Below are 19,437 nucleotides of genomic sequence, written 5' to 3' on the forward strand. Positions count from 1 at the left end.
ACAATTAGGAATTGGGTTACAATAGCATGTTTACAACTTGGTATAAAAACTCTATATATCAAATCTTGTGGTTGTAATTTCTAAATAACATGGCCGGTAAGAAACTGTTCTTAAAACGATCAGCAACAAGACGTTGAAAAATGCCGGATCTTTTGCAAACCTTGATCAGTAAAATACTTGAGATAATAAATTGTTGATGGCAAGATTAATCCTTACAGCATTAAAAACAAGACGAAAACAAAACAGCTGGATATACATGAATAAAAATTACCCGATATTTCGGTTTGAGAAACAAACCTTCGGGGACTACAAGAATAAAATGAGCACGTACGTTACAAAAAACCCGTTATATAAAATTTTAAAAATATGAAAAAAAATGACGCTTACAGGTTAATAGCTAGATGGATTAAATGCCACAAATGCAGTTTGTCGCGTGTATTAAGACCAACGAACTGTTCACAGTGTGAAGAGACTCTGGTGAGACTCGCCAGCTGAGACAGACTCGCTCCTGTGTAACGAATATCACGTGAGTAGCTACCTGGACTGTTATATCCCTTCACGTACGTTCTGCTTTCACTGTTGTGACTGATGACTGTCACGCCAACTCCATTCTTGTCACTCATGTCGCAGTGCACTGTAAATGGTGCCAGACCTCCTGCACCATCTGGATCAATGACGTAATTTCCGCTTACACTGCTGACGTATTTTTTTTATCACGAAACAGGAAGCAGCAACTGGAGAATTGATTTTGACTTTAGCTTCTACTGTTGTCAGTGCATTAGTCCCTCTACAGGTGTAATATCCCTCATGAGATTTCTCAATGTTTTGAAGAGCCAGTGTGCCAATTAATGAAATACTTGGGTCTACAGGAAGTGAAGTGTTGCCATTCTTTGTCCAGGTGATTGTAGGTTTCAGGTCACCCTCGGCCACGCACGGCAGACGAACAGTTAAACCAAATTTAGCAGGAGTCACTTCTTGAGAAGGGTGGACTTTGAACCGCAGACGAGAATATGCCATGAGTTGAGCCAAGGCTGTTGTTGATCCTGTTTCTGCCTTACAGATGTATGTTCCTCTGTCTTTCTTTTCCACTTTGTAGATCGTTAGGTTTCCATTCTTGACTTCCGTTCTACTTTTTGGCAAACCACCAAATGGTTTGGACCATGTGATTCTCGGCTGTGGCTGACCAGTAGCAGTGCAGGCGATGGTGACGTTTTAATCTTCTTCTGCCAACAGTGCTTTGGATGACAGCAAAATCTGGGGAGCGACTGTGGAAAGCGGACACAGAACATGATATGATCAAATTCACGGGAAGGAACGAAAGTGCGCTATGCCAAACAAATAAATCCGGTTAATCTTACGCATTACGGTCACTCGCATCTGAATTTTTCTACATGTTGCCACAGTAATTATACCGCAATAAGCGGTAGTGAAAAACCAGATGCAAGAAACACACAAAATGGAGCTTGGGAAGAAAGTGCCCGTTTGACAGAAATGACTGAAACGAGACAAAAGCATAGTGAACAACTTACATTGAACAGTTAGTTTTGCTGTAGCGTTGACGCTTCCCAACAAGTTTTCAGCTCTGCAGCTGTAAATTCCGTAGTCTTCAGATCTAACGTCCTTGACAATCAGAGCGCCACTAGGCTCAATCACGTGACGTCCAGCCGGAAGTGAAGAATTCAGCTTAGACCACGTGACCTTTGGAGGTGGATTACCATCTGCTGTACATTTCAAGATGGCTGTTTGGCTTTCATTGGCTGTCGTTCCAACTGGACAAGAATTCAGGTCCATTGTGAAATAAAAATGTTTTGAAAATGCCAACGACAGGAGCAAAACTTACCTCTTGTTTCCCGCCAATGACCTTGTGAATGGCTGCCTTGATCATCTTTCCATCTTTCGTAATTCTTCTGTAATTTACGAAGGATTTGTGTCTCTAACTGATCACATGTTGTTACTGAGTGTGATATCAGTCGATGATGTTCTTGTATTCTGAGTTCCACGTAAATGAGTGCGATACAACACACAACAGACAACAGCAAGCCAGACATGGAACACAAGCTGCGGTATCTGTCTGAACGCTTCTCGTCTTGATCTTGTTTTTTCATTGTTGTCGCGACTGCCACGGCAAAGTTCTCAATTGAAATATTTTCAGAGGACTTTTTTGTCTTCTTTGCCGGCCTTCAGACCAGTTCACTGTGGTGTTGTTCGTGTTTAGGATATGTTAGTCCTTTCCTTTCGTTCGAAGTTCACTGATTAACTTCTAAGAATCCACAATATATATCAGATCGTGTTTCTGCTTGTTCTGTAGATTCACTGTCACAGGAAGTATATCATTTTACTTAGGTCAAACGAGTTCACTAAGAAAGAAAACAACTGTCGGATTACGCTTTTATCACGTCACTGTAAAATATCTGTTGAAATACAAAGGTAATTTGTCGTTTATGAACGGTGATACCCCTTTAGTAGTTTGATGGGCTAAAGACGGGTGCGGTATTTCCGTCTCTTCGTCAAATACAGGATACATTTTCAATTTTTAACTTACCCTAGTGTCACACAATCACATTTTCGAGATCATCTCCCATGAAATTGACCTTATTTTTGGCCCCTTTCCTAACAGTTTGTTTTCTTTATCTCGGTTTTGTAGCTTTCATTTTCTGAGGCCCTGAAGACTCGAGCTTAATCGCTTTGTATTTATAGTTCGTAAACAATTACGCCCATGACAGTTTTTCATAATTATTTATATAATGAGGGAAACAGACTTGATTTCCAAGGGGGCAAGCAATTTGACATCGACAGATTTTAACTAGTTTCTTTGAATATTAACGAAGTTTGTCAAAGGCAAATTGTATACCCTCAGTATTCTGGCAACACATGGACACATATTTTATTTTAAAAAAAACATTATTTTACTGCCACCCTGACTGCCACTTACCGATGTCGACGATATCATGTTGACGCAAAGCGGCGAAAAGGTCAACCACGTGCGAAGTAAAGGTCATGTTTCCGCGTTATTGCTTATGTCATGCTTTGGGGTTGTTTATTTCAAGGTTGACGTTTTTAAAAAAGAATATAATAATGTCAATTTCATGGGAAATGATCTCGAAAGACGATTGTATGACACTAGCGTAAGTTACGTTGAAAAATTCAAAATGTATCCTGTATTTGACGAAGAGGCGGTTTTAGCCTCAGTCTGCATTTTATACCCAGTCTGCAGTCTGCAGTCTGCATTTTATACCTAGTCTGCATTTTATACCCAGTCTGCAGTCTGCATTTTATACTGACCGTATTTTAAGTACCGTTACAGTTTTCAGTTTGTTTATCTCTCACTTGATTGGCTTTGCATTTTGACATAATGACATCACAAAAATATTGAATTACAGTGTTGGTGATCTTGTGACTCACACTCTTATAACTATCGTGTTTTGTGATTGCTCAGGTTTCCTGGAAAGGATGATCCAAACATCATAGTTGATACCAAGATTGTAACACCAAAGCGATGGAGAAAGGACAGTACAGTTGATCAAATCCTGGGTAAGTTGTGTTACATTCTCTTTCATTGTCAGTCGCGTGACGGTAACCTTACTCTTTTTCTGTTTAGAATCCTGTGGAGTTCGTTATACGCATGCGAACAAACACATTGTTGGACCAAGTGAAGCTGAAAATCATATGTCTAAATAGGCTTTGCAGGATGTGTTTGAACTCAGGCATTTTTCCCAGCAGCCTGCAAACTGTTTCCCTGCTTTGGAGGTACAGTAAAACTTCAGATAAAACAATCCCCGGAAAGTCTCCTCATCAAATACACTCAAGTCTCATTTTCTTTAAAATCCGCGATGATCGGTCAACTCGTTAGTTCCTAACCTCCTAAAATGTTATGATATTTGATGACATTGTCCGAGTATCGGCGATAACTGATAAAATATAGTCGTTATAGACGTTGTGAACTATTTTTGGAGACTTGCAAGAAGGTTCACAACGTTTAGAAAGTTTCAAAAGTCTAGAGGTATATTATCGATAGAAACGTAGCCCACTCCTTGTTGTTCTTATAAAGGTCTCGCTAAAAGGCCATTTCCGAGTTGCTTTGAACCTGATCACGAAAGTAAGGCTAAGTGCGAAACTTTTCATGTCAAGTTTTGTTTACATATGAATGGAAAGTTATTTTCACAATAAAAACCATGCACGAAGCCTCGCTTTCATAACAAGGTTGAAGGCAACTCTACAATGACGTTTCTGTTTTGTCATAGACAAGCGATGAAAGTGATGACCTTGGTGAGAGCTCTCGGGACACCAAACCAAAAGAGAAACCAAGAGACCAACTAGAAGCTGGGACTAATCCACCGTCAGTGAATCGGTAAGACACTACCGCTACAGAGCCTTTGTGTTAATATTGTTGAAGGAAAGAAAAATACCGAAAAACTCGAACTGCCAAGTATTGTATACGCACTGCGTACCTATAGTGTTGTGTGCATGACTGAGAAAAGCATATGCTCGCCCACCATGGAGGACAGTTGAAATACATAGTTGTGTTCTGCCACATGTTTTTGTTTATTGCTTTGTGTTACAATATTTTGGCGACGAGGATGGCCGAGATCACATCAATACCACCGTTCGATCCCTTCGAACAGACCGGCAGTGTGGGTCCTCGCTGGGACAGATGGAAAACACGACTACAATATTACATCGATGCCCGTGGAATCACTGTTGACAATCGCAAAGGAGCGTTGCTACTTCACCTTGCTGGGCCGGCTGTCCAAGACATCTTTGCTACCCTATCTGACACTGGGACTAGCTATACGGAGTCACTCACCGCGCTGAACACTCACTTCACTCCTCAGAAGAGCTTACAATTCGAACGACACACCTTTCGCCAGGCTCATCAAGCGCCCAATTAATCGATTTCTCAATACGTAACACGTGTACGTCGACTGGGAGAGCGCTGTGACTTCGATAAATACTCGCTTGACGAGGCTATTAAGGACCAGCTTATTGAACATTGTCATTCCAATACACTTCGCCGACGCCTCCTTCGTGAAAAATCCACTGTTTCCCTCAGTTCCTTGTTAGATATTGCTCGCTCCATGGAGTCAGCCAATTTTCAGGCGGCGAACATTGAGATGCCTCGTCCCAGGAACACTCGGAATTCGCTCACCAACTGACAACACCAACCATCAGCGAAGAAGAACAAGCAAATTTTACTTCAGACAAACGGCAACAATGTACACATTGCGGTAACCAGCGCGACCACCAGCCACGAACCCCCAGATGCCCTGCTTTTCGTAAGACATGTTCTGAGTGCGGAATCCTACACCATTTCGGACGCGTGTGTATGAAAAGAACCCCAAACCCAGGTCGCCCAAATGGCAAACAGGCAGGGCTACATAAGGCCCGGTATGTTTGTTACTCTTCAGATGACGATGAAAGTCACGAAGCATTCCAACTCAACCCTAACCAAGAAAAGTCAGATATCACAGTTACCATCGAAGGTACCCCAGTCAAAGTCTGCATTGATTCTGGTGCCACAGCGAACACCATTGATTATGCAACATATGAGGCGATCTGTGTTGCAAAAACGGTACCCTTAAAACCCACAAATGTGAAACTTCGCCCTTATGGAGAAGATAACCCTGCGCCAATTCCCCTTGCCGGATCTTTTTACGGACTGATCAATACTCCATCAGGGCTGACGGATCTAACAAGGTTCCTGGTGCTCAAAGCAAGGAATGCTGGTTGTCTCCTTTGCCGTGAAACCTCAACCCGTCTGGGAATGTTGCATATTGCTGCTTCTACCGCCACTGAGCATCCACCTGTACATGGTGAATACCAGAGTCTCTTACAGAAGTTCCCAGCAGTGTTTAGTGGCAAGATTGGGAAACTAAAAGATTACCAACTCGAGCTCAACATTGATCCAACTGTACAACCAGTCGTACAAAATTCCCGCCCAACACCCTTACACTACCGTGCCAGGGTAGAAGCCAAGCTCAAACATCTTGAAGATCAAGATATCATTGAACAGGTCACAGGTCCGACACCATGGGTATCACCACTCGTCATTGTCGATAAGCCGAATGGTGACTTAAGACTGTGTGTTATTGTGTGTAGGCCCAACGAGGCTCTTCGCAGTACACACCACCCATACCAAACATCTGAAGAAATTCTACAAGACCTAAACGGCTCCAAGTTCTTTTCCAAAGTTGATCTCAAAGAATGTTATCACCAAATCGAACTGGCTGAATCATCTCGTCACCTGACAACATTCAAAACACACGTCGGCCTCCGCCGTTACAAACGTCTGCCATATGGCGGAGCATCAGTAGACTCTGAGAAAAGCCAACATGTAATTGGGCAGGTCCTCGAAGGATGCCACAATGTGAGGAACATTGCTGACGACATTCTCGTCCATGGTTCCACTAAAGAGGAGCATGACAGCTCCCTAGAAAAGGTTTTGCTACGTCTCCAAGAGAAAAACCTCACAGTCAACCCAGCCAAGTGTCTATTTGGCGTCACTGAACTGGACTATTATGGATTGCACATCTCAGCACAAGGTGTATCCCCCGACAAGGATCGTATACAGGCAATCAAGCAAATACAACCGCCTAGCACAGCCACAGAAGCAAGAAGCTTTCTTGGATTAGTAAATACTGTGGCCCATTTTGTTCCAAACCTCGCTGCAATGACAGAGCCTATACGAAGAATCACACCCAAGAACCACCCATGGTTGTGGGGCCCGGAGCAATCTGAAGCCTTTAACAAACTGCGTGACCTCATCTCTAGCGACACCGTTCTGGCCCATTTTGACCCGTCCCTCCCCACCCAGGTACGTCATGATGCCTGCAAGATTGGAATTAGTGGTGCCTTGACTCAGCAGCACCCTGACGGCTCTATACGACCTGTTGCATATGCAAGCCGCAGTCTGTCACCCGTTGAACAGCGATATAGCCAAACTGAAAGAGAAGCCTTATCGGGAATATGGGCATGTGAGAAGTTTCATTTTTACATCCATGGCAGCCAGTTTGACTTGGTGGGCGATCACAAACCTCTGGAAGTTCTCCTCAATGGCCGTGGGAATCCTACCCCAAGAATCGAACGTTGGCGCTTACGGCTTCAGAACTACAGTCCACGCATTGTCTACCAACCTGGTATCCAAAATGCTGTTGACTTTTTGTCGCGCAAACCTGTTACAACCAACACATCCAGAGATCCTGTTGAGGAATACGTTAACTCCATTATAGTTGACTCCCTTCCTTCAGCCATCATTCTTCAAGAGCTTCTCCTCGCTTCCGAAGTTGACCTTACTTTGAACACCATCAAGGAGGCCCTGGACACTGGCAACTGGTTAGCTGCACCAAAGCCCTTTGCAGATGTAAAGGATGAACTTTGCCAGAAACGTGGGTTGATTCTGCGGAACAATCGTATTGTTATCCCCGACGCACTGCGTCCTCGCATTCTTCAGTTAGCACATGAGGGGCATCAAGGCATCACTAAAGTTAAACAGCATCTCAGACAAAGAGTTTGGTGGCCTGGCATAGACATTCAAGCTGAGAGATATGTACGCGAATGCCTTGGTTGCCAAATTGTGGGCCCCACCTCACCCCCAGAGCCCTTCCAAATGACAGATCCACCTAAACAAGTATGGCACACAGTCCATGTTGACTACTGTGGCCCATTCCCATCAGGAGAGTATCTTTTTGTTGCTGTTGATGAAACATCAAAGTATCCAGAGGTCCACATCACGCGCTCAAGTTCGGAAGCCACAGCCATTATACACCTTACCCAAATGTTCGCAACACACGGCATCCCCGAAGTCATTACATCTGACAATGTCCCTTTCGGGTCAGAGGAGTTTACAGCATGGTGTAAGCAATTAGGCATCAAGCATCGTAAAATTACACCCCTTCGGCCAGCGGCCAATGCCCAAGTGGAACGGTTCAACAAAACTTTTGAGAAGACCATTCGCATTGCTTTAGTAGAAGGGAGGAACTGGCGTTCTGAACTGTTTGTGTTTTTAATGAATTACCGAAATACTCCCCATTCCTCCACTGGGGTATCGCCTGCATCGCTGTTGATGAATCGTTATGTTCGTACCAAGATTCCCTGTTTGGATCTCTCTCGCCCCTCTAAGCTTCTCCAAATCGCACGCTCCAATGACAATTTGAGAAAGTCAAAGGCAAAGTCATACATGGATAAACGACACAAAGCAACCCCTTCAGACATTTGCCAGGGAGATCAAGTGCTACTGCTTCAGAAGCGTCAAAACAAGCTAACCACAAGATATGACCCTAGGCCCTTTACCGTTGTCAAAAGAAAGGGAGTCAGCGTCGAACTTGCGAGAGGAGGGACATGGTTGTTTAGAAACGTATCGATGGTCAAGAAAGTGATTCCCACAGCAAGGAACACCGAACCCGTCGGAAGACCTACCCGAGGAGGGAACGTCCCCAGTCATGTGAACATTACCTTAGAGAACACTGAACATCTTGGCAGGCCTTTCCGAGAACGCCGTGTTCCCAGTTATTTTAATGACTTTTATTTGAGCTAGAACGTTTCTTAGAAACTGTGCTTACTCAAATTTATTTGTGGGCCTAGTTGAGTTTAGCCATGCTACCTTTTTTTTCTGTTACCCGTCTATGGAAAGGGGGGATATTGTATACGCATTGCGTACCTATAGTGTTGTGCGCATGACTGAGAAAAGCATGTGCTCGCCCACCATGGAGGACAGTTGAAATACATAGTTGTGTTCTGCCACATGTTTTTGTTTATTGCTTGGTGTTACAATACCAAGTGTTCTAAATGCACTTGGCCAAGGTTGTAGCTATTTTAAATGGTTCATATAGCTGATCGGAGCAACGAAGAACAAGCTGTCAAACCTCCAAAATGTAAAAGACCATAGCTAGGTGTAGGCCATCATTTTTGCCTCAATCCAGTATAGTATGGAAGGCGGAATGGTGCAAAATTCAAGGAATCAAAATCGCTTCCAACATCAACAACCTACCTGCAGTTCAACATTATCTCTCTAGATCAACAATAAAATCCGTCCAACTTCAACGGCAAATACAATAACCAACGTTTAAAACATAATCCAGCAACGAAAGTAAGTCAACACCAACAACAATTCCTCTCGTCTTCAACAACGAATGACCTCAAAACCAACATCGAACAGATTCTCAACTTCAACAACACAAAATTCGTTCAACAATTTGGGGACGAGCGACTGGCTATGGTCGGGGGAGGTTGGGACCAAAAAACTCCATCGTACGGGAAATAGAAGATGGCGGCCGGCGGAGCTGCTAGCCATACAAGCATCAAGAGTTTCGCGCTTCCTGTTGCAACGCAATGCCTTATGGGATGGGCTCTCCGGAAAAGTGGGCACCAACTCTCGAATGTCCGCCATAGTGAATATATCCGGTCGCGTTTGTTTACCTTGTATCTTAGCTTATTTCTGCTTCTATAATTCGTCTACTGGCATTCGTAATCAGCTAAGTACGGCAAAAGATTTAAGTGAAAGTTTTGTGCATAAGTTTGAGGGAAACAGTTACATTTTAAGTCGTGATTTCAGGCCAAGAACTTGTGATTGAAATGAGTTGTGAGGAGTCTCTAACTTAGGAAGAAGTTAAAACTTGGCGTTCTGACGCTCTAAAGCTTTCTTGCCGTAAACGAGGCTTGAAAGTTTCCGGAAGCAAGCAAGAACTGGTTGCTCGTGTGTTTGCAGCCTTGGAAATGGGAATTCCTGTCCAACCGACTGCTGAAGAAAGGATCGCAACCACCGCGAACGAGAAAGCTCGGTTGTTAGATATGGTAAATGAATCTTCTTTGCCAGATCCATCTACTCTGAAAGACTGGCTTCGTGAAAGTGATGCTATAACATCCTGGCCACCGATTTTTCTTAGTGACATTACCGTATTTCTTATGGAAGATCACCCAGGAAAGGACGTGGCTTTACATGAGCGTGTTCTGAATGAATATAAGGAAGGCAAGGCATATCGACTCCATGAATCTGGTTGGCTCAAAGAAATTTACTGGCACCCTATATCAACGGCCTCGGAGTATTGTCTCTTTAAAACAAAATGTACTCATACTATGAAAATAGGGGACACACCCCACACCGCTTGGATCACTGCTGGCAAGAAATCTGGGAAGATTGTAGTGCTTATTGCACTTGTGTGGCTGGGTAAGTAATTTACCTTAGTGCAATATTCGTATCCAGATTTGCGACTTTGTTTAGACTAATTTGACTCCCTGGGCCGGATTATATATTTCCATTGCAGGATGAGCTCTTGCTGTATCCATGTGACTGCCTTACTTTTTCGGATTGAAGCTTCAAACAGAAATGGACTTACAAACCCAGCTTGTACATCAAGGGAGTGTGTATGGACCGTTCCTGCAGCCAAAACAGTGGTGCAACCCAAGAAAATCTCTGAGATGGTTTGGAAAGCATCCAAGCTCAACAAAGGTAGTTACATTGCATTTCTCCATAGGGGCCACAGCTATAATATCTTATTTAGCAAGCCCCTTACATAAAAAATGTTTCCCTTTAATGCAGAGAAGTTCGAATTCCTGGCATTGCACTGATAGTAAAGGAGGATATGCCACAAAATACTTTAAAATTTATGAGTAATTTTTTTTTTCTATAATTTCCTATTTTAGAACCAAGCAGACCAACTGTCGACAGAAGACGCTCGCTTTTTGAGTCTGCAGAAAATAGGATTGTAACTAATACAAATGAATGGCGGGCAAAATTATATGATGGCCTCAAACATGCAGTGCCTGACTCTAGTTTTGTGGTTATGCAAAATGCTGAGCAAGTGGAAGAAACATATAGGCCTCTCTCAATTCCCTCTGTCAGTGAAGTTCTCACTGCAGAGAAAATAGTACAAATTGAACAGGCCACGGTGGGACAAGCAGATAATACTTTGTGGCATGCGCACCGCAAAGGAAGAATTACTGCTTCCAATTTTTATAAGGTTAAAACAAAAGTGGAAAGTTTGAGAAAAGATGAAAAAAATACTGTGAGTGCTGAGAAACTTGTGGCCAGTTTGATTGGTGAATGTGCACCACCAAGGGATCTCCCTGCATTAAAATATGGCAGGGAAATGGAACCAGTTGCTAAGGCCTTCTACCTAGAGATCTTCAAAAGAAATCATAAAGATGTAAAGTATCGTGAATGTGGACTATTTATTCGTGAGACCAAACAGTTTCTAGGGGCATCACCTGATTTGTTAGTAGAATGCTCTTGCTGTGGAAAAGGAATCCTTGAAGTTAAATGTCCTTTCTGCATTGCAAATGACATCCCCACACACTTAAATTTGGATGACCTTGTGAGAATAAATGATGAGGTTACTTTAAAGAGGAAACATTCCTACTATGCTCAAGTTCAAGGGCAATTGGCAGTAACTAAGAGAGAATGGTGCCATTTCCTAGTATATACCAAGACGGGATACCATCTGGAGTGTATCCAACTAGACAAGGATTACTGGCTCTTACTACAAGATTCTTTAGAGTGGTTTTATGTAAATCATTTGAAGGCTGCTACAAAGTGAAAGCAATAAATACATGTAGAATTCAGCTGTTGTTGCCAGGGATTCTCTGCTTTTTGGCAAAATAAATTCTTACATTTTTCGCAAACTGGTGTGGTGGTGTCAATTTCATACATACCAAGTCACCCTGCCCCCTAGAAATTTATTTTCAATGGGATCCTACTCTATTTTCATTGGAATGCAGATAGTCTGTTAACCTATATCATGGCTTACATAATGGTTTGTATAAATTACAAATTGCAGCACAAACAATAATAATATCGTCTAGGTTGCCCAACATAGATATTGGTAGTTCATTCTTTATAAGGCGAAATGTTTTTAATCTTCGTATGGCTTGCTCAACATAGATCCGTAAGTTGGCAGTCTCCTTGGTTTTCTTTACTTCTGATTTGCTAAATTGTTCCTGACCACGTTTCCCGAGTGGTATATGGAGCTTTGCAAGCCGAAGAAGTAAATCCTCAGAAATAGAAAAGCCTCTGTCGGCCATGACCTCATCACGCTGTTCCAAATTATCATAGAATCCTGACTCTCTTGTAACATGCACATCTGATGTTCGACCTCCCCATGCTTTAGAAACAAAATTGAAGGCACCATTGGGGGTTATTGACAGCAATATCTTGGCAGTGTTGTGGTGCTTGTAGTCGGACCAAGCCGCAGCTTTTAGAGCTGGTTCACTTGGCGTTTCGATGAAGACCTCTGTACAGTCTATGATATGCCTTACTTTCGAATAACCAGGCTTATGGAATTTTTTAGGCAATGTTTTTCTGAAAACATCATATGTTGGATTGTAAATAAGACACCTCAGTTCGCTGGCTAAAAGTTTGACCCATGTAGTAAATATATTTGTCACTGTTGTGGTAGAGACAAAAAACGCTGAGCCAAGTCGGCATTTGTTGAGGCAAGGCGAAGTTTCATCATAGTTAATAAAAATTCGTCTTTTTGTGTAAGCTCCCTTTTTGGGCCAAACTTCTTAGGACTTTTCTTGAAATTTCTTCCTTTCCGTGTTGACTTCATAGGACCAGTCCAGTATCTTAACCTCTTTACATTTTTCTTAACCATATCAAACAATGCATCAAATACTGCCCTTGTGGGAATTCCAGTCAGAAGATTCACTTCTTTGTCAGTTTTCAAGTCACCATATTGAAGTCTTTTATTTTTCCATGATTTTTTCAGCTTTTCTTTCATAATTGACAATTCGCTTTCAGCTTTCTGAAGCTGCTCTTGCAATTCCTGGATGAGTAAGTCTTTGTCTGGACAACAATTATTTGCCAAGACCTCTCCTTCTGGTTCACTGCTGCAGTTTCGGGAGTTTGCGCTGGTTTCAGGTGCTGTTGCAGTATTTTCAGACACACATGTGTCCGAGTGATTCGATATTTCTTGTTCTACTATTTCTTGTTCTGCTTTTCTGGGCTTCGTTTTGGGGATATTTTCAGATCTACGAAATGGGTTCTTTCTCTTTCCCTCCACTACTTTGGGCTTGAAGTCGTATCCCAAATTCTCTGTTGGGTCGGGACTTTTCTTTGTAGGTTGACCGTCTTTAAAATGCCCGCTGCACACTCTCGAACATTTGTTTGGAGTCCAGAGTTTTCCTTTCTTATTTCCCTTTTGATGTTCTCCGTCCATCGCTTTCTTCCTTTGCTATCCTTTTTCTCCGTGGGAAAGGGAAACAGCTTGAATGGTGGCTCACAGTCGCATGTCTGTGTCCCGTTCAAACATTCATGAACAGTGCAGGTTTGTTTGGCCCATTAATTTAGCCTTTTACCGCTGTTGGGACATCGAACAACTACACAATTCCGGTGCCCAAATCCCATACCTAGAGAATAAATCAAAAAGGGGATGATTTTAGACGTGAAGCATATCGATTTTGATCGCCAGCAAACATCCTACTCGAAATTCATGTAGTTTTATCGCATTATTTTCCTAAGAAAAACACCAATAGCCACAAAATAGATTAACTCACCAATTTATATGATTGCTGACCAATATTCAAGGTTTAACAGGAGTATTCGACGGTCGAAAAACTCAGTATCAATCGGAGGTAAACCAACGCGATCGGAACAGGATATATTCATTATGGCGGACATTCGAGAGTTGGTGCCCACTTTTCTGGAGAGCCTATCCCATAATGCATTGTGTCACAACCGGAAGCGCGAAACTCTTGATGTTTGTATAGTATCGGATGGGACTTGTTTTTTATAGATTTGGAACAGCTAGTCTTAGATTATGAGCAATTGAAAGCGTCAAACTTTACTACAAACTTAGAAAGGTTTAAAAATACTGCCCAAGCTTTACGAAACGTGCTTCCTCGTGTCCATCATTCACATTCAGTTGCTGCTATATTGTCAGAAATACACACAATCTCCAGCTAATGTACTGGGACTATATTCGTCATGGTGATTTTCCTTGTCGCTCGAGATGCTCTCAAGTAGCAGTTTTGTCATTTAATTTACCAGAAAGTGTTAAAACCGGGCATCCAGGAGGACCCAAGTTTGATATACATGAGGAAACTCTAATTGAGCTGATGTCACTGGGATTTAACTGGAATGAAATAGCTCGAATGTTATTGGTATCACGCTGGACAATTCAGCGCAGAGTGGCTGAGTTTGGACTAGAGCATTTGTCACAATTTGTCGAAATTAGTGATGATGAAGTGGACTAAAAAGTTAGGAACTTTATGCAAGAACATGGTTGCTTTGTTGGATCATCCATGATTCGTGGATATTTCCGCTCTCGGGGAATTAGAATCCAGCGAGATCGCATTCGTAAGAGTCTAGCAAGAATTGATCCAATAAATGCAAGAATTTGATGAGCCATTACCATCTCTCGACGTGCATACTGTGTGCCTGGCCCAAACAGCTTGTGGCACCTAGATGGCCATCATTCTCTGGTATCTTGGGGATTTGTTATACATGGAGCTATTGATGGCTATTCACGTTTAATCACTTATCTTCACTGCTCAAGCAATAATCGCAGTGAGACAGTAAAAGAATTGTTCTTAGATGCCATCCAGTCATTTGGATTGCCTTCAAGGGTCCGGACAGATCAAGGTGGGAAAATGTTGGCGTCTGGCAAGAAATGGAACAAAGAAGAGACCCAAACAGGGGAAGCTACTTGGCAGGCACATCAACCCACAACCAGAGAATCGAACGGCTCTGGCGTGATGTCTTTCGTTGTGTGGCCCACATTTTTTACTACACATTCCAGGTAATGGGAGAGAATGGTTAATTGAATATGGATAACCCAATTCATAAATCTGCTCTGCATTATGTGTTTCTACCCCGTATAAACAGAGCTAGTACAAGTTTTAAAACAGCATGGAATAACCATCCTCTTAAAACTGAGCACAACTGGAGCCCACAGAGAATCTGGTCCAATGGTATGGTTGATATCAGAAGCCGTACTTTGATTGCAGTAGCAGAAATCGCTGAGGCGGAGCCAGATGTTCATGATTTAGAGTGGTATGGATTTGATCCAGCTGCACCTCACCAATGGATGAAGAATTAACCACAGTGGAAGTTGATAATGCCACTCTACTTTCAGATCGTATCTTAGACCAGCTATGTACTATGGTTAATCCACTACAAGAATCAAATCGTTATGGAATTGACATATACACACATTGCCTTACTACTCTTCAAGGTCTAGTTACTAATGAGTAATGTACACAGAGAAAGGCTGAACATTTGGGGGGTCAGAAAATTCCAATATGGGCCCTGCCAAGCAAAAGGGACCTTTCACTGTATGTAACTTTCAGCAACATTATTTATCAAAATTTTGCATGACATCCTGGAGATTTGTTCATCTGAATAATCAAATTTTGTGAAGGACTTTTACACTATTTGGTCGGAATAATGAATTTCTGTAATTAGGTCCATTCTCAATTGGCAGGGTTTATATTTAATCTTAGGTACATGATCAAACAAAGTTTATCATGTGGTTGACCACTACAGTAAAAACCCGCCAACAAGAATCTAGAATTTTAACCTAGAAAGGTTCTTATAGTATTATTTTTTACAGGAAAATGAGGGATCAAAATCAACAATTTTAGCCTAAAAAGGTTCTTATGTCTAGGCTGTTATCTGCGAGTTTTAATGTCTTTTTGGCAATATACAGTACAGTACTAGTACAGGACCTCCTCCCCTTCTCTGAGAGATGTTGGTCAATAGGGTGTAATCTTGGCAATCTGTGTACAACAGCCCCCCTCTCATTTGCCCCTCCTCGCCCATACTGCCTTCATTGTGCTTGGATTCAGAGAATAATGGACCATAGAAAGGAAGCTACTAATTGAACAGTACATGCATGTTGGTAAATTTCTCACATGTTTATTACCTACTTGTTACAGCTGTTCATGGACTACAGACCAACAGTAAACGGATTGCTTTGGGTTTCCAAAGCATTGTAGGCATGCTAACAGAATTTGAACAAATGCATAATGCTTGAATATGAAAATATTATTTTACTTAACTCTCTGGATTGGAGTGCAGGTATCAGAACCATGAAACTCTACTAAATCAAAATAGCACTATTTCTATTCTGTGCTTTTGTTAGCCGTAAATATTTAAGAGTATTTCATGTGTCTAATGTCTGCACTCTAGCTTCTAATGCTTTCCTGAGTGTTCTGTTGTGTTTACAAATACGCTTTAACTAAAATCACATTGTTTGTTTTATACTAAACAGTTGTGTTCAACTCAACATCAAAATTGTACAAGAGGGTCCACAATATGCCCACAAACCCTGATTCCCACTTAAGTTTTTCTTGGACTCCTGAATTATAAAATAGCTAAGAATTCCTGAATATCTAAAGTTGGATTTTAACATCCTGAATCTTGTCTCACCAGAACCTTATATGTTGTAAAGTGGAGTAGGAATTAAGTAAAATCCCACATTTTACATTCCTAAAACCTCTTGTGTACCCTCCAAGGACTTACAATTTTCATAATTTCAATTTAGCAGAAACAAACTTTGTAACATTTTTCAAATGTATCTTATTCTGTTTCTTAGTTTAAAATTTCAACCTTTGTTTTGTAAAATAAATGTTGCTCTGATTTTAATGTCAACTATTGAATTACAGGGGAAGGTCCCCATGGTTGCACTCTAAAATGATTAGGAGGTGCAAATTCGTGGTAAATAAATTATAATCCCCCAAACTCCCCCAGGCTTGAAGGAAAACCTGAAAAATCTCGTTAACAAAAGATTCAGATGAAAAAAATATCACAATCAAATTTGGATCTGCAAAAAGTCAATGACAGATTAAGGGGGAAACAAAGATGACCCAAGTGAAAGATATTAAGTGTTCCTTGTGCAAAAGAGAATTCAAGTGGAATTAAGCGGCAGGGATATTTTTACTGTAGAACTTTTTCCTGGACTTTTGTATAGCCTATATGTTTGAGTGGTCATTGAGTCATCGGTGATTGCAAACAGTGCGATGCAAATAAATCAGAAAATAATAGTTATTATAATAAAGGCCTCTTTTCTGACAAAATGCCCCTGTCAAATATCTATTTCTTCACGTATTAAAGCACTCGTTCACTGCCAATTCTTCATTGTTTTCAATAAAAAAACAAATTTCCTTGTAAAATAAAACTACTACAGAGAATTGACAGCAAAAATGTCTTACCCCACACCCTTAAAAAACATGGCAGATTCCAAATCCCCCAATGCATCAAACCTCCTGTGACCTCAGCTCAATTAGAGTTTCCTCATGTATATCAAACTTGGGTCCTCCTGGATGCCCGGTTTTAACACTTTCTGGTAAATTAAATGACAAAACTGCTACTTGAGAGCATCTCGAGCGACAAGGAAAATCACCATGTCGAATATAGTCCCAGTACATTAGCTGGAGATTGTGTGTATTTCTAACAATATAGCAGCAACTGAATGTGAATGATGGACATGAGGAAGCACGTTTCGTAAAGCTTGGGCAGTATTTTCAAACCTTTCCAAGTTTGTAGTAAAGTTTGACGTTTTCAATTGCTCATAATCTAAGACTAGCTGTTCCAGATCTATAAAAAACAAGTCCCATCCGATACTATGGCTAGCAGCTCCGCCGGCCGCCATCTTCTATTTCCCGTACGATGGAGTTTTTCGGTCCCAACCTCCCCCGACCATAGCCAGTCGCTCGTCCCCAAATTGTTGAAGGAATTTTGTGTTGATGAAGTTGAGAATCTGTTCGATGTTAGTTTTGAGGTCATTCGTTGTTGAAGACGAGAGGAATTGTTGTTGGAGTTGACTTACTTTCGTTGCTGGATTATGTTTTAAATGTTGGTTATTGTATTTGCCGTTGAAGTTGGACGGATTTTATTGTTGATCTAGAAAGAAAATGTTGAACTGCAGGTTGGTTGTTGATGTTGGAAGCGATTTTGATTCCTTGAATTTTGCACCATTCCGCCTTCCATAGCATAGAGAGTTTTAACTTGACTGTCATGTGTGTGTACAAACTGAGTTGTAAATTAAGCTTTTTATCAAAATGACCTATTGTCACATCACTGTGTGCTACACATTCCTCTCCCAATAATCTGTTTACAAATATCGCGCCTGATTTTGGACAATCTGTGTTTTCTACCACATCTGTTATTTGTTGATTTATTGGTTTTGTTCGTGCGATCAAACACGCGAAAATAATGATGCAAACCAACTTAATGTCGTCAGTTTAAACTGGCTTAAGTATGCATAATGTCGGACAAAACATATCAGAAAGATAAGGCAACTCAACAGAACAAGAGTCTTTACTGTTTCGCGCTGGTTTGAGTTAGTGTCCAGGCCGACGTGGTCGAATTCTGTGAATTTATTAAAGGAACAAGGAGTATTACTACGCCACTCTTGATAAGATGCTAGTCGATCACAAGTTTGACACTTAGTGTATTGTTAGATTGTCACAAAGTATTCTCTGGACTCCAAGCTACTACATTTATACCACAGAGAAGAGAAAATATGAAGCAAATGTATTTGTTTAAATAAAGAACATGAGTGGTCAACCAAACGGCATTTTTCAACAACTTTTCAGGTCATTGAAAACTGGCCGTGACGTCACTGTTAGTAGTACTGTTTTTATTAGGTCCACCCCCCGTGGAATTCGTCGGCAACATTTTCGGGAAATGTCGGATCAACTCAGTTTTTCTGCGGAAATAGATCTTGCCAAAGCTGTCGTCACGAATAGCGTTACTGAAAGGTGGGAGATGCTGAAGCGCTTTTATGTGGACAAAAATCCGGTATTATCTGGTCTGTCCTGCTTTACAACTGGTTCAAAGAGGTCTGTGGTCGCTGCAGACAGCGAGAGACAAGATTTGAAGCGTGCTAAGCGGTCATTGGAGCAAACTCGAGCAGACGAAAGTCATGAAGTACGAAAGAAGTCTAAAAGAAATTTGAAGAAGCATAGAACGAAGGAGAAATTACCTGGGAAAGATGCGACTTCTGAATTAAATGTCGAGAAACGTGAAATTTATCGGCTATATGATGATGTTTTGCACGTTAGAAATCAGAGTTGTTCGACGGCTGCTTTTGAAGAAAAAGAAAGGGAAAGTGCAAATGTGATTGGAAATGAAGGTCCTTTCAACACTCTGAACAGAATGGAAGATGGTGTTTGTCATATAAATTCGAGAAACTGTAGAACTGAAGCGAAGGACTGTCGACTTAATCAAAGAAATCAATTGCAAACAGAAGACGAAAACTGTAGTTCATCAGCGTGGGAATGGAACAGGGAACACGCGGTTGAATTTCAAGATTCATCCGTTGATGATAATTCGGTTATTTTTGTGTCACTTTTGGACGAAATATTGTCAACTAGTTCGTTTAGAGGTTTTGGGGAAAATGTGAAAGTGGATAAAACTGTGAAGAAAGTAAAAAGTTGTAGAGATAAAAAGCAAAACAAACAGATGAACAAGATAGACATGAAAGATACTATCAAAGAGAAGAA

General features: G+C 41.4%; 1 protein-coding gene and 3 pseudogenes across 3 annotated transcripts in view; 2 read left to right on the forward strand and 2 right to left on the reverse strand.

The window, feature by feature from the left end:
• The window catches only part of LOC146463576 (uncharacterized), a 139,013-nt gene that overhangs the window by 102,605 nt on the left and 16,971 nt on the right, over positions 1–19,437 (reverse strand). The gene's annotated exons all lie outside the window — the stretch shown is intronic.
• On the forward strand, positions 9,568–11,532 carry LOC146463593 (uncharacterized; annotated as a pseudogene). The gene is made up of 3 exons (XR_014856896.1): positions 9,568–10,159; positions 10,257–10,441; positions 10,636–11,532. The product of XR_014856896.1 is annotated as an uncharacterized LOC146463593 (transcript).
• Positions 11,728–13,692, reverse strand: LOC146463594 (uncharacterized; annotated as a pseudogene). The gene is made up of 2 exons (XR_014856828.1): positions 13,486–13,692; positions 11,728–13,338 (listed from the first exon to the last, which is right to left on the reverse strand). The product of XR_014856828.1 is annotated as an uncharacterized LOC146463594 (transcript).
• LOC146463595 (uncharacterized) lies at positions 13,201–15,360 on the forward strand (annotated as a pseudogene).

This window comes from Pavona decussata, unplaced genomic scaffold (genome assembly GCF_977016875.1).
Source record: "Pavona decussata unplaced genomic scaffold, jaPavDecu1.1 SCAFFOLD_175, whole genome shotgun sequence".
Taxonomy (NCBI): Eukaryota; Metazoa; Cnidaria; class Anthozoa; order Scleractinia; family Agariciidae; genus Pavona; species Pavona decussata.